At 33.7% G+C, this 15,147-nt stretch overlaps 1 protein-coding gene across 12 annotated transcripts in view; it reads left to right on the top strand.

Moving 5' to 3' along the window:
* Positions 1–15,147, top strand: part of CLOCK (clock circadian regulator) — a 112,994-nt gene that overhangs the window by 19,176 nt on the left and 78,671 nt on the right. For 4 of the 12 annotated variants that reach the window (XM_081304619.1, XM_081304614.1, XM_081304616.1 and 1 more), the window contains exon 3: positions 459–752. The exons of the other annotated variants lie outside the window; for them this stretch is intronic. The gene's annotated coding sequence lies outside the window, so the exon portion shown is untranslated. The remainder of the gene's footprint in view (positions 1–458; positions 753–15,147) is intronic. 12 annotated transcript variants of the gene reach the window in all.

Genomic DNA, 15,147 nt, shown 5'->3' with positions numbered 1-15,147 from the left:
ACTTCAGTGATAATGAGCACCCCTGGATTCAATCCCTAGTACCAAAAAGTGAAAGAAAGAAAGAAAGAAAGAAAGAAGGAAGGAAGGAAGGAAGGAAGGAAGGAAGGAAGGAAGGAAGGAAGGGGAAGGGGAAGGGGAAGGGAAGGAAGGAAGGAAGGAAGGAAGGAAGGAAGGGGGAGGGAGGGAGGGAGGGAGGGAAAGGAAGAAAGAAAGAAAGAAAGAAAGAAAGAAAGAAAGAAAGAAAGAAAGAAAGAAAGAAAGAGTATTTTAGAGAAAGCACTTATTTTTGACTGCTTAGGGAAAATGAGGAATTCATTGGCACATTACAGCTTGATGGAGATTTTTGAAGAACTATTGATACCGGAAATGGTCAATGTCCACTGTTCAGAAAGTAAGAATAAATTTGAAGTACGTAGTATAGATGTTAAAAACATTTTTAGGAATTCTTATGTTTTCAGGTTATCATAAGCTACCCTCCATAAGAAGGTACTGGTCAAATGATGAAGATTTGGGTATATGCATCAAAAATGCAGTGTCAAGAAATCGTTTCCAGGAGCTGAAAAGTACCATACATTTTTGCAACAATAATGAATGGCAAGAGAATTTTGAAGATAAAGGTTTTAAAATTCATCTTCTAATAAATAAGATACAAAAGTCATGCATGAACTTTGGTATCTTTGAAGAATGTTTGACAGTGGATGAAATGGTTATCAGATATCATGGACCCAGTTTGCTGAAACAGTTTATAAGAGGTAAGCTCTTAGTAAGATGTGGTTTTAAATTCTGGGCACTATGTGAAGTATCAGGATATTGCTTAACTTTGACTTACATTGTGGGAAAAGTGCTTGAGAAGAACCCATTAATGATTCTTTGCATGGGAGTAAGGTAATTCTACATAGGCTCGAAGTAGTAGAGAATCCACAATCACACTCTGTTTTTTCCAACAATCTATTCATTGGTTATGATTTGTTATACCTGTGAAATATTGGATTCTAGGCTACAGGCACCACTAAGGAAACAGACTAGACAATTACCTGCTGAAACCAACAACATTGATGAAAAAACAGGTCTGAGGTTCCTATGGTTACAGATTTGACACAAATAATGAAATTCTTATTTTAAAATGGATAGATTTTAAAATGTGTCACTATTGAATTAAAAACAATATAGTGTGATCATTTGGCAAAGTTCAATTATAGAGAAATAGAGTAAAGTCAGTGTACCTTAACCAAAGGTAGTGGTGGTGAGAATGAATACATTTGGTTTGTTTCTAATAGCCCCCTTTTATTAAAGCTAAAAACTGATTCACTTTATTCACTTGAATAATTGGTGTGTGTATCATAAGTGCATGGATTATTCAAACATTTGTGAACAAAGACAAGATCTTATGAGTTTGTTGTATTTCCGTAGAGTATGCCTAAAATGATGCAGTTAGTATACCTAAAATGATGCAGTCAGAAACCATCAGGAGGAAAAAAATGTAATACTTCCAGACCTACTACTCCCACAGTGATATCAGATTTAATATGAGCAGCCATGCTCCTGAATTACAAGAACAATGATGATGACAGAATAAATTCTATTATGTGAAACCACCAACATATTGTCAATAATGTAACCCTATGTTTGAAGTAATTTGCTCCTTTCCATCAAAATTAATCGTTGACCTGGTTTTTACATATTGCGTGAAGTGTGAAAGGATATTTATTTGCCCGATGTTCTATTTATAGAATGGCTTCTAAATGTAGTAAAAGGTACTGTGTTGTTCCAGTGCTCTATTTATAGAACAATCTGTATTTTCATTTTTTTAAAAAAAATTATTTATATGTGATGCTGAGAATCTAACCCAGTGCCTCTCACATGCTAGATAAGCAAACGCTCTACCACTGAGCCACAATTCCAGCCCTGCATTTTCATTTTTAATGATAATAAAGAATGTATAACTTCTAGATTATAACTTTTAATATATTTAATGCACCCGTGCCAGTTTCATTGAAATATTTACAGAACTGAAATCTTAGGACTTGAATAGGTTAATGATTATGGGGTAGTTCAAATGATATATTTTATATTGGCTAAATTGCAATAGTATGTGTTTATATGTATCAAGGCATTGGTCCATTTCATATAACATGTTAGTTTTGTGTATACAGTTGTTTATCGTTTTCCCTTTTTATTCTTTATTTATCTGTGGGGTCTATATTGATAGTCCCTATTTAATTGCTCTTATTGATAGTATATTCTCCTTTTTTGTTTTTGACAGTCTTGTTAGAAATTTGTTAGTTTTATTGACCTCCACCAAAAAACAAGAACATTGATTTTTCTTTTGTTCATTTTTCTGTTACTTTTTGATTTCAAATTTCATTTTTTTTTCTGTTCTTTATTATCTTTTTCTTGCTTTGGGTTTAGTTTACTATTTTTTAGTTTCTTTGTGTGGGAGCTTAGATTTTTTGATAATTTCCCTCTTATTTAGTGATATAAATTTCAATCAGTGTTGCTGTGTCCCACACATTTTGTTTTTTTATTTTCATTTTCCTTTGAGACTTCCTCTTTGACCTATGGATTATTTAGAAATGTGCTGTTAGAGTTTCTTGTTATCTTTGTTAATGATCCCTACTGTAATTCCATTGTGTTGAATTATATTAGAGAACTCTTTATAATTTTAGTTCTTAAATTTTTTTTGAGGTTTGTCTTATTGTCCAGGATATGGTTTATGTTGGTATATGTTCTGTATGATATACTTGATTATATGACATAAGTTGAAAAAAAAGTATGTTCTCCTATTTTCTGGTTATTATAAGTGTTTTATAAGTGTTTAGATTTTTTTGTCTGGTAGAATTGTTAAATTTTTCTGTATGCTTGCTGATTTTATGTCTAATTTTTTCCAATCTTAATATTTTCAGTGGAGCAGCTTTTTCTTTCTTCTCCTTTAACAAGTGTGTATATATATTTTTAATTCATGATCCATTCCCCTTCAGGTTATTTTCTTCTGTTGCATCAGATTTTGTTCCATGTGGTGGTTGGCTCTTCCTTCATTCAAAACACTTTTAGACAAAAGGGAATGGATTTTGTTCTTTTCCTCTCCACCCTCCCTTGTTTTGGGTTAGCTTCCACATACCAGAGAGAACATTTGGCCTTTGATTTTTTTGTGGGGATTGGCTTATTTCACTTAGCATGGTATTCTCCAGTTCCATCCATTTACTGGTAAATGCCGTTATTTCATTCTTCTTTGTGGCTGAGTCATCTTCATTGTATTTTAATGACTAAAACTGAAGGACAGCAAGAATGTGATATAGTTTCCTATTGGGATTATTGTCATTTACCACCATGCTAAGCTTAAAGCCTGTGTAGAGTCTATCATAGTGAATGAATGAAAGAGTAAGGAACAGAATTTCTCCAGCTTCATCTTTAGTAGAACTGAATATTAATAGAAATAACTGGTTTCCAGTCAGGCATGTTAAGGAGTTTAGAGATTACTTCTTCATTATGACATGTAAAAAGCTGAACCAACTAAGAAATCAGCTAATCTTAGGACACTAAGAAAATTAAAGTCACATGGCAAACTGCTGTTCCCAAAATTGGAAAGACAAAAAGAACAGGAAATCACAGCTGATCAAAACAGGAACTCTTGAACAAAACCTCTGTGGGAATTAGTGCCACACTGGAAAACCTAGGCAGTTTTTTGACTTTTGCTAAAGGTTTGTTATGGACAAGTCTGAGGGACAAAAACTTAGAGAGATCATAGTTGCAGGGTGATCCTACTTTTCTGAATATTACCTCCAAACCTTGATCAGGTTGTCATGATAAATATTAGAGAAAATCCCCTCATGAGTCTGGCAAGGGGAGAGGAAAAGTAACATTTTGAAATATGCTAGATTAATGTGTTCTTAATCTGTCCTTGGAAGAAACTATTTAAGCAAACCTTAAACTGTATGTGTGTATTTAATTGTACTGAGGATTAAGCCCAGAGCCTTGCACGTGTCAGGTAAGCATTCTATACCACCGAGCTGCATCCTCTGCCCTTTTAAAAATTTTTATTTTGGAACCAGATCTTGTTAAATTGACTTTGATAAAAACTCCAGCAGGCCAGGCCTGGTGGCACACACCTGTGATTCCAGCTACCTGTGAGGCTAAAGTAGGATTGCGTGTTCATGTTCGAGGCAAGCCTGGGCAATTGAGCAAGCTTTAAGCAATTTAGTGAGACTCTATCTCAAAATTTAAAAAGGGCTGGGGATATGGCTCAATGGTTAAGCACACCTGGGTTCAACCTGTAGCTCCAAAAAAAGGAAAATTCTGAGAAGACAAAGAGGGCAAATAAACCTTACCTATAAAGATAAGAATTACATTTAACATTTTCTCAGATAACATTCAGACAAAAAAAAAAAAAAACAATTGAAATATTTCAAGTGTTGAGAGAAAAATTCTACTAACCCTGTAACTTTGTACCTTGCAAAATGATTCCTTAAATATGAAGGAAAAATAAAGATTTTCTTGATTGAATAGAGGTTGAATGAATTTGTTGATAGTAGGCCAACATTGTAAGAAACGTTAAAGGAAGTTTTTCTTTTTCTTTTTTGTTACTGGTGGCTGGAGTACTGGGGGTCGAACCACTGGTGTGTACCACTGAGCTACATTCCCCTCCATTTTTATTTTTTATTTTCAGACAGAGTCTTGCTAAGTTGTCTAGATTGGCCTTGAACTTGTGATCCTCCTGCCTCAGCCACCCAGGTAGCTGGGATTATTACCACCATGCTAAGCTTAAAATGTTCTTTAGAAAGAATGAAAATTGTATAGGTCAGAAACAAGGATCTATAGGACTGTCAGAGAAGGAAAAGGTGAAGGGAAAATAGAAACATTTTATTCTTAATTTATGTAGCAGAAAGGTTTGTTCAGTATTACCCACAAGGTATTTGATTGTGTTTATGTACATATAATATACATGTGCTTATACATAAGTGAAATGAATAATGGGAATGATACAAGGAATAGGAGAGAAGAATTAGAATTACTTGCACTTTGTAAGGTATTTGCTCTAAACACAAGATTGTATAATGTTATTTGGAAGTGGACTTGGAGTAGTTGTAAATGTATGTTAAAAACTCTCAAGACAACCACTGAAAGAGTAAAAATTATTTTAAAAGGATAATTGTTATGCTAAGAAAGGAAAGTGGAATATGAAATGTTCAATTGAAGCCACATATGCAGAAAAAGAGTTGAAAGAAAAAAATAGGAACAACAACAGGGGAAACAAATAAAAAACAGTCACAAATATACTGGGTATTAATTCAGCTATATCAGTGGTCACTTTAAATGTCAGTGATCTAAATATACCAATTAAAAGAGTATCAGAATGGAACAGATGGCAAGATTCAATTCTGTATTATCTAAAGGAACCCACTTTAAATATGAAGACAGATTAAAAGTAAGTGGATGGAAAAATATCAAAAGAAAGTGTGACTGGATATATTCAGAAAAAAGTGATTATCTGAGCAAGAAAAGTTATCAGGAATAAAATGGGTCATTGCATTATGATAAAGGGGTCACTTTTTCAAGAAGGCATAACAGTCCTAAATGTATATATTTGGCTAACAGTGAAACATTGACAAAAATGTTCCATTATAAGGTAAAAACTGACAGTACTGTGCTAGAAGTAAAGGAGAAATAGATTAGTTCACTAATTAGAGTGAAGACTTTAGTATCCCTCTATCAGAAGTAGACAGATTTGGAGGCAGAAAATCAGTAAGGGCATAGTTTGGTTTAACAACACACTATCAATCTCAACTGGATGTAATTGACATTTATAGACTACTTCATTCAATGATAGCAGAATACATTCTCTTTTCAAGCTTATGCAAAATATTCTCTAAATTAATCTATATTTCTGGGCCATAAAACACTGTTAACGAATTTTAAAAATATAGAAATTTGACACTGTATTCTCACATAACGATGGAATTAAACTAGAAATCAGTTACAGAAAGATAGTTGAAAAATTCAAAGTATTTGAAAATTAAATAGCATGCCTCTAAACATCTGAGTCAAAGAGGAACTATGAAGACAAATTTTAAGATCTTTGAACTACATGAAAATGAAGATAATTAAAATATGTGGGATACTGCAAAAGCTATGGATAGAAGTTTTTATATTAGAAAATAATAAAGATCTAAAAATCTAAGTTTTTAATTTAGGAGACTAGAAGAAGAAGAGCAAATTGAATTCAGGCAGAAGCAGCCTGGGGATATAGCTCAGTTGGTAGAGTGCTTGCTTAGCATATACAAGGCCCTGTGTTCAATCCCTATCACAATCACCAAAAAAAAAAAAAAAAAAAAGTAAAATTTAGAGCAGAAACCAGGACATCAACAGATAAAACCAACAAAACCAAAATCTGGTTCTTTTGAAATATCAGTAAAGTTTAGAGGCCTCTAGCTAGGCTAAGAGAAAAAGACAGAAATTAATAATAGACCTGAAAGAAGGGACATCACTATAGGTCTTAAAGACATTAAAAGGATAGTAAAGGACTATAATAGTAAACTATGTCCATAAATTTGATAACCTAGATGAAATGAACCAATTCCTTGAAGGTCTTAATCTGAATCAGCCTCTATCTATTTAAAGAAATTGAATCAACTAATAAAATAGAAAGTTTTAGGCTCAGATGGATCCCCATGAATTTTACCAAACATTTGAGGGAGAAATCATATCATTTCCTGCAGTCTCTTATCTTACAAGATAGAAGCAGAGGGAGTACTTTCTAAATCTTGGTGAGAAGCATTACTCTAAATGTAAAATATAGACACTTAAAAATCCTAGGAGAACATTGAATTTGGCAAATGATTTTTTTAGTTCACAACACCAAAGATGTTGTAGGTGAAAAACCTTACTGACCAACATCTCTTGTAAACATAAATGAGAAATTCTTAATAAGATAACATTGAATCAAATTCAGTAGTGTATAAAAATAATGATATGCTAAAATAAAATAGGATTTATCCTAGGCATGCATGCCTGACCCAGCATACAAAAATTGCTGTAATCTATCATATCAACAGGCTAAAGAGGAAAAATTATATATGGTCATGTCAGTAGGTGCAGAAAAAATATTTGACAGATTCCAACACAAATTCATGATAAAAACCTTAGTAAACTAGGAATAGAAGGGAACTTCTTTAACTTTAAATATAGAACATGTAGGGGTTGGGGAGATAACTCAGTGGCAGAGTACTTGCCTAGTATGCTCAGGGCTCTGGGTTTGATGTTTGGTATGAGTTCTTGTGCATGGTGGGGGTCGGGGTGGGGGGGGATAAGAAGGAAAAAAAGATATATCTCTACAAAGGACAAAAGTTTTCTAAAATCAGATTGTGTTGATGGTTGCACAAGTCTGTAAATATACTGAAAAACACTGAACTATAGGTTTTGAATGTGTGAGTTATACAGTATATGGACTGTATCTTAGAATTGTGGGGATCAAGGTGTGGAAGAAACCTAGTAACTAGGTTAGCTGTCGGTGTTGGAATGCGTATGGAAGATTAAATGTAAGTATTGCTTGAATGTGGGGAAAAAATTCAACTGTACAGCTAACATTATACTTGTGAGAATCTGGAGGTGAATATCCCAGTAAGATCAGGAGCAAGTTAATGATGTCCCTCCCCTTTTACCATTCCTTTTCAACATCACACTGGAAGTCCTAACTAATGCAGTGACACAAGAAAATGAAATAAAAGAACTTACTTTCTTTGCAGAAGACACAATTATCTATGTAGAAAATTCAGTGGACAAAAAAATCACTCTTGGAACCAATAAGCAATTATAACAAGATAGCAGCATATTCAAAATTAATATAAGAGCAAATGTTCTTATGTACAAGCAATAGACAAGGGGATTTGAAAGTTAAAAAAAATACTCATTTCCATTAACATTCTCAAATATGTATACATAGGTATAAATTGATAAAATTATGTACAAGATTTTTATAAAAATGTCAACTGATGAAAAATTAAAGAAAATCTAAATAGATATTTCATGTTCATAGATAAGAAGACTATGTTTTTAAAATATTATTTCTCCTGACTTTATTTACACATTCAATGCAATTCCAATCAAAATACCACTGATTTATTTTGTACATATTAACAGATTGATTTTGAAGTTTATATGGAGAGGCAAAGGGCCCAGAATGCCAACTCATAACTGAAGGAAATGAACAAAGATGTTTTATACAATGAGGTTTTATACTTCCTGACTTCAGGGCTTACTATAAAAACATAGTAAACAAGATTATGGCATTGGTAAAAAATTAAAATAAACAGATCAGTAGAATAGAGATCATAGAAGCAATCCTACATAAATGTAGCTAACTGATGTTTGACAAAGGAGCAAAGGCATTATAATGGAGAAAAGACAGAAAAACTAGATATCCCTATGCCAAGGAAAGAAAAAAAACCTCTTTATATAAATCATAAAAATATCATAAAAAACAATCCAAAATAGGGCGTGGTTGTAAATGTAAAATATAGATGCATAAAAATCCTAGAAGAGAATGTAAAAGAAAATTTACATGACATTGAGCTTGGCAAATGATTTTTCAATTCACAACATCAAAGGCAAGCTTTGTGATAGACAAGAGAATTTTATTCAGTGCCAAATAGAAATGAGCTATCACATCATAAAAAGACATGCAGTAATCTTATATTACTAAGTAAAAGAAGTCAATCTGAAAATGCTACATATTTTATGATTCTTGTATGACATTCTGGAAGAGGCAGAATTATGGGGACAGTAAAAAGACCATTGGTTCCAGAGGTGGAGAGAAAGAAACACAGAGATTTTTAGGACAATGAATTTAATCTATGTTATATAATGGTAAATGTCATTGTCAGTTTGTTCAAACCCATAAAATGTACAACACCAAGAGTGAACCCTAATATAAACTGGATTTGGGGTGATGAAGATGTGTCGATGTAGGTCATCAGTTATAACAAATGTACCACTCTGGTGGTGGTGTACTGTTTATAGGAAAGGCAATGCATGTGTGGTGGCTGGGGCATATGGTAAATCTCTACTTTGCACTCAGTTTTGCTATGAACCTACAAAAACTCACTTTAAGTTAGAAAATGTTAAAAAAAAACACAAATAATTGTTGTAAATAATTGATACTTAAAATAGTACTTTACTAATATAAGGGTAATTAAAATGCATTTAGTATTATGGCAGAGGTGTTATTTCTGATAATTTTAACATTAATTGTTAATAAAAGAAAATTAATAGCCACAATTAGACTGTCATTAAAATCATACTCGGTAAATAGGACAATAAAAGCACATATCTCTCATCGGGATGCTATGAAGATTGAATTAATATATGTAAAACCCTTAAAACAGGGCTTTATACATAGTGAAGTACTTGGTAATTATTAATTAGTAACTGAGAATGTTGCATGATGAGTTCTGATGGTTGGTTGATTCTTTTCTCCATCTGTAGGAAGTTGACTCTGGCCCACTGAAGTGTTGGGCCTGTGCAAGAGCCCTCTGAAATTCCTCTCTAGGGACTCTCAGCTTCCTTCCCAGAGCATCAGAATGGCTAGTATATTGTCCTCAAGTAGTGAGGATTTGAAATGAACTTTTAGTCCTTTGTGATTTATGGAAAATTGCTTTGCCCTTTACTTTCTTTTCTTACCCTCTCATTCCTTTTTTCCCCTCTCATTCCTTTTTTTTTTCCTCTAAGCAGCAATACTGGATTTATTTTTTTATTATTATTATTATTTTATTACCAGGGATTAAACTCAGGGGTGCTTAAACACTGAGCCACATCCTTTTTTTTTTAATCTTTTTTTTTAAAATCTGAGATAGGATCTTGCTAAGTTGGGAGGGCCTCACTAAGTTGCTGAGGCTGGATTTGAACTTGTGATCCTCCTGCCTCAGCCTCCTGAGCTGCTGGGATTACAGGTGTGTGTCATAACATGAGAATGTTGCATGTTGAGTTGGACTTAATACAAATGTCATATTCTCTCCTATGTCTGTCCTTTTGAACATGCTGTTCCCTATGAACAAAATATTCTTTTCTACCACCCCTGTTCTTTTTTTGAGTAGATCATACTAATTGCAAATTCAAGGCCAGCTCAGATCATTAAATGCCCTTCCTTTAGGAGATCATTCCTAACCATTTCCTAGAAGATTGGTTTGTATCTTTGTTATGGTTTCCCTTTACATTATTGTGGTCCATCAAGCTTTCCTTCCCATTTTCAGTTGCTCTAGAGACTGATTTCCCCTAGTGATCTGATGTGTTCATTGCTGCATCCCTAATTCTTGGTATGCAGCAGGTTCCCCATAAATGTTTTTTACATGGATGAAAAAAATTATTGGAGAAAATGTAACATAGAAGTTGGTTAGCATGATTTCAGCAACTGCCCTTGTTTATAAAGTTGTTATTTTTTCTGTAAAACTCTAAAACTCAGAAGCCGATTTTTGTCATAATATAAGATAGCTTTGGAAAATTCTGCAGTTCTTCTAGATCAATCTTTAGAACTTGGTGAGTTTCACTAGATACCTTCATTCGTCATTTTGGCTTAGAGGTATGCCATCATTATTTTCCCCACTTCTCTTCTTAATCATGGTAGAGTGATTTGCAGTATCCTGGTGATCATACAAGCCAAGGAATTATAAAAATATTTGGGCATAATCAGCTATTTACTTTGGTAACTTTTATTTATCTTTAGAATTTCAATTCTTTTTTTTAAGAGAGAGAGAGAATTTTTTTAATATTTATTTTTTAGTTCTCGGCGGACACAACTGTGATGCTGAGGATCCAACCCGGGCCGCACGCATGCCAGGCGAGCACGATACCGCTTGAGCCACATCCCCAGCCCGAGAATTTCAATTCTTTTTTAAAAATATTTTTTATAGTAGATGGACACAATACCTTTATTTTTAATTTTTATGTGGTGCTGAAGTTCAAACCCAGTGCCTCACACATGCTAGGCAAGCAAGCATTCTACCAAGTGAGCTACAACTGCAGCCCTAGAATTTCAATTCTTATGAGGAATGAAAAAGTTATTCATTGACAAAATAAATAAGATCCAGATGGAAAGTACCTTCATTTTAGTAATTTCTGAAATTTCTTAGTTATTGCTCAAAAATTAAAATCATAGCTTTTCTTCTGAGATAAAAGATGATTTGCAAATTACTGAAAAGCTAAATAAGAATTATTTACTTAGAAATTAAGTATCAGGCAACTGAGGTAAAGAAGGGCCAGTTACCTGCTATAGCTCCAAGTTTATAAATGAGTCTCCATCAGGGATCCATACACTATCAAATACAACCTGCTACTTATTTTTGAATGATGCATGAGTTAAGAGTAATATTTTCATTTTTAAATGGGTGAAAAAAATCTCAAAGAATACTAATTTGTGTTACATGAAAGTCAGGTGAGATTGTGATTTTAGTATTTGTGAACAAAGTTTTGTTATAATATAGGCACTCTTGTTTTCTATATATTGTGTATTATTGGCTACTTCCAGTGATCTTTATTGAAGACTAGCCTTTTCCTAGTGAAATGAAATAGCATGTTTGTTATAATTCAGGTGGCTTTTTATTCATGAATTTATTTTTGGACTTCTGTTCTACTGATCTCTTTGTCTGCTTTTGTAACAGTGCCATGCTCTTTTTATTATTGTAATTTTCAGTACATCTCAGTATCTGGTAGTTTAAATGATCTAGTTTTGTTCTTCAAAATCATCTTAGTTCGGTGGCTGGGGTGTGGCTCAGCTGTAAAGCGCTTGCCTCCCACATGTGAGGAAAGTAAATAAATAAATTTAAAAAAATACTGTGTCCATGTACAACTAAAAAATATTTTTTTTAAAAAAATTGTCTTAGTTCTACTAGGACCTTGAATTTCAATGAAAAATTTGCACTCAGCCTCAGTATCTCTCCACCTGTTACCCTTCCCCTTCAGCCCCCTGGCTCAAAAACAAAAAGACAAACAACCCAATAGCTTGCTAGAATTTTGACTAGCTTAGTATAGAATCTGTGGATCAATTTGGATATATTGAACATTTTTCAGTATTGAAATTTCCAATACACTAGCCAGAGTGTATACTGCTATGTATTTAGGACTTTTAATAATTTTTCTCAGAATGCTTTTATTGTTTATGTATAGATGTCTTAAACATCTTTTGTTAACTTTTTAAGGTCTGATAATGATACTATGGTTATATTTTTAAAAATATTTGTAATTTATAAATACACACTAGACCATTTACAGATAAAATGATATGTTTTTTCTTGATTTGCTTCTGATAATTCAAAGGAGTGGCAAGAAAGCGGAAGGGACAGAATAGAGCAAACAAGGTTAGCCATGAGTTTATAACTGTTGAAACTGAGTGTTGGATATATGAGATTAATCATATTATTCTTTTTACTCTGTGTATTTTGGGATTCCCCATAATAGTTTTTAAAAAGTGTAATGGGCTGGACATGAGGATACATACCTGTAGTCCCAGATACTTGGGAGTCTGAGGTGGAAGGATTGCTTGAGTCCATGGCTTCAAGACTAGCAAGAATGATATAGCAAAATAATAATAACAACAACAACTGTAGTTGATTGAAATACACAAATATTTAAGAACCCAAGAATTCACAATAAATCTTTAAAAAATACCTCATAGGCACCAAATAATTATTTTGAAAACAATTGGTAAATTAAAGCAAAAACCCTTCGACCATTTGTTGTTCTTTTTCTGTGCAGATTATATCCCAGGATTACCAAATAGGAGAGAAAGTTTTATTTGTAGAAGAATTACAGTTTAATTTTTTAATAGCTGGAGTTTCAGGGCATAGTAGTACATGTATGTAATCTCAGCAACTTGAGGAGGCAGGAGGATTGCAAATTCAAGGCCAGCTCAGACAACTTAGCAAGACCCTGCCCCAAAATAAAAAATAAAAAGGACTGAGATAATTAACAATAGCCAAGTTATGAAACCAGCCCAGGTGCCTCTCAGTAGATGAATGGATTAAGAAAATGTGCTATGTGTACACAGTTGAGTTTTACTTAGACATAAAGAAGAATGAAGTTATGGCATTTGCTGGTAAATGAATGGAACTGGAGAACATCATGCCAAGTGAAATAAGCTAGACTCAGAAAATCAAGGGTGAAGTGTTTTCTCTCATGTGAGAGCTACAATGAAGTAAAGGAAAAATGGTCAGATTTTTTAAGGATAGAGGGAAGATCAGTGGAATAAAAAAAAGATTGAGGGGGAGGGTGAAGGGAAGGGAAAGAGGAGGAAATGTAGAATGAATTTGACAAAATTACACTATGTAAATATACAGTAGTGAATTCTTTTTGTATATGCATGAAACACCACTTAAATGAATGAATGAATGTAACATGTCAAAACTGATCAAATTACATACTTCAAGTATGTGCATTTTATTTTATGTCAGTTTTACCTCAGTAAAGCTATGAATGAATGAATGAATTAATTAATTAATTAATGTAAGGCCAGTAGAGTAGAGGAAGGAGAATAGGGGAAGGGAAAGAGGAGATACTGGGGACTGAAATGGACAAATTAAATTCCATGTATGCATGGTTATGTCAAAATGAACCCAAGTGTTATGTATGACTATGATGCACTATAAAACTTTATTATTATTTTTTAAAAAGGCTGGGGATGTAGCTCAGTGGTAAATCATTCCTGCATTCAATCCCCAATCCCTAATACTACCCTCCCCTTCCCACAAAGAAATCTGGCGAATAAAAGAAACTCACCATAGTGCAACTCTTAATATAGTAATGAATCTAGATGATAAGCAGTCAGACTCATAAAGCTGTTAGATGAAAATTTATTGAGAAATGGGTAAAATATAATGGATAGAATAAAATATATTAAGAATCTCTTTGATTAAAACTAAAAGCTCTGAATAGAATACAAAAACCAAGTATCTAAAGACTCTAAAAAGTAAACGATAGCAGACAGTTTCGGAAGGGAAGAGAAAATTAGAAGATTAGCTTATGTAGTAGTGAGCTTATAATTTTTTTCTTTATATGACCTAGCTTTAACAGAACAGTTTGTTGGATTGTAGCACTACACGTGGGATGGAGCTATTAACAAGAACTCCAAGAGAAATCCCTTATTTCTAGCCAGAGGACAAGGAAAAGTAGCCTTCTTCTTTTCTCTCCCCACTTGCCCTCAGACCATCTCCACTTGTCAAGTTTCATTGCCATGGTGACACCAGCTCTTAAAACTCTCAAGAGAAACCATCTCTGGCCAAAGGAATCAAGAAGATGCCCCTGAAAGCCAAGGCATGATTTGGAAATTTCAAGAAGTGAGCCCTAAATTGTGTGTCTGAGCCCACAGAGCTGTACATCCAAGCTGTACATGCACAGAACAGAACCAGAGAAACATAACCAAGACTTAGAGTACGAACTATGATATAAGCCCTTGCACATACTGCAGACTTGTCCTTGAGTGATGCGGGCAGAGGATGAATCCAAATAGTAAGGTGCAGGCTTTCAAAACTTAGTTGACTTTGGTTCCACCACCTACAGAAGGCAAAACAGAACTTGCGGTCTAAACTTAAAAATTCTCCAGAGGATGTTATTAGAACCTAGAATCTTGTAGCCTAATATTCAGAATGTCTAGAATATAATCCAAAATTGCTTGACATACAAGCAGGAAAACCTGACCATTTCTTACTGGGGGAAAAAAAAGACAATAAACAGATGTCACCTTTGACGTGATACAAAAGATGAATTATCAGAAAAAGATAATTCTGTAGTAGCTCCTGCTCATGAGGTAAGAGTAAGTACTTAAAATGAATAGAAAGACAGACCATAAATTTGTAGGATTTGCTTCTAAGACTCCAGATTTTCCCTATGAAAAATAGAAATGAAGCTGGGTGTTGTGGTACATGCCTATAATCCCTGCTACCCAGGAAGCTGAAGCAGAAGTATTGCAAATTTAAGGCCATACTGGGTAACTCAGCGAGACACCGTCTCAAAATAGAAAGGGCTGGGGTTGTAACCTAATGCTAGAGCACCCCTGAGTAAAATCCTCAGTCCAGAAAAAGAAAATATTATATGAAGGAATTAAATAGAAATTTCAGAATGGAAAAATATAGTATTTGAAATATAATTTACTGCATTGGCTTACCACAG

The sequence above is a fragment of the Spermophilus citellus genome (assembly GCF_964194105.1).
Source record: "Spermophilus citellus genome assembly, chromosome: 8".
Classification (NCBI taxonomy): domain Eukaryota; kingdom Metazoa; phylum Chordata; class Mammalia; order Rodentia; family Sciuridae; genus Spermophilus; species Spermophilus citellus.
Note: the sequence above shows the minus strand (reverse complement) of the source record. Positions and strands in the feature narration are given on the sequence as shown.